Genomic DNA, 1,559 nt, shown 5'->3' on the forward strand with positions numbered 1-1,559 from the left:
GTGTGTATGTGATTATGTATATGCATATTTATATATACATAAATTAGCCCTTCTAACTTTTTAGACTCTCTGATGAATCCTAGAGGCACACCCAAGTACCCTAATTTTATCTACCGATTACTACAGTACACCGAAAAGATGGAAATAACATGTGGAGTACTCTGACCCCTAGGAAGAAACAGCTGTAAGAAACTGTTCTTCTTTCTCTATTCTAGAAATTACTGGTACTTTATATATGTAAAACACAATCTTTACACTTGTATATATTCTCATAATTGTTTTAAAATATGCACATATAGACAGATACACACACATAGACATGTGCATACATACACACACATAGACATGTGCATACATACACACACATAGACATGTACATACAAACGTATACGCACGCAAACTCATGTATCCAGACACACTGACGTACAGACGCACTCACATGCAAATGTATGCATACATATGGTGATACATGTATACGCATAAGTACACATATACTGACGCACATATACATGCACAAATAAGCATATAGATGGACAGAGACATGTACACATAGACAGATATATGCACACATATGCATATGCTTCATAGATATGGAGACACGCACACAGATATACCAGGGGGTAATCATTTAAGATTTATAAGGCGGCGAGCTGGCAGGAACGTTAGCACGTCGGGTGAAATGCTTATTGGTATTTCGTCTGCCACTGCGTTCTGAGTTCAAATTCCGCCGAGGTCGACTTTGCCTTTCATCCTTTCGGGGTCGATAAATTAAGTACCAGTTACGCACTGGGGTCGATATAATCGACTTAATCCGTTTGTCTGTCCTTGTTTGTCCCCTCTGTGTGTAGCCCCTTGTGGGCAGTAAAGAAATAGGTAATCATTTAAGATTTCTCTTGACCCACATTATTTCAGGAAACTGAACTTGTACAGGTATAATCATACATGTCTCTACATGTCACATTGTAATCATACATGTCTCTGCATGCCACATTGTAAATTGCAGCTTTCTTCTTGTATTCATTTGTCTTTTATGGCTTTGAATGAGGATTAGTGATCAGGTTCTTATACTTGAAAGGTCATACACCAAAAGAGACCTTCGATGAGATGAAAGAAGTTTATGATGGCGATACTCCATCCTATGACGTAGTTAAGCATTGGCATCGCCAGTTCAAATGTGGTGGGACATCGGTGGAAACTGCTCCCATTCCTGGGCGACCACATTCCGCCATTGATGACGACACCATCCATAAAATTGAAGCCGCCATTTTGGAGGTTCGCCGCTTAACTATTCGGCAACTAGCCCAAGAAGTGAAGATAAGTGTAGGGTCCGTGGGAAAAAAATAACTCACGACCATTTACACATGCGGAAGTTGTCTTCACGATGGATTCCCCAGATGTTCAGACCTTTTCAGAAGCAGGAACGAGTCAAATGTTCCCAGTTTCTTTTGACAATGTGCCGAGAAAACGAGAACATTTTCGGCAGACTTATCACACAGGATGAAACATGGGTCCTGAGACTATGATCCTGAGACTTTTAGTCCAGCCAAAGCAATGGAAGC

The sequence above is a fragment of the Octopus bimaculoides genome, chromosome 3 (genome assembly GCF_001194135.2).
Source record: "Octopus bimaculoides isolate UCB-OBI-ISO-001 chromosome 3, ASM119413v2, whole genome shotgun sequence".
Taxonomy (NCBI): domain Eukaryota; kingdom Metazoa; phylum Mollusca; class Cephalopoda; order Octopoda; family Octopodidae; genus Octopus; species Octopus bimaculoides.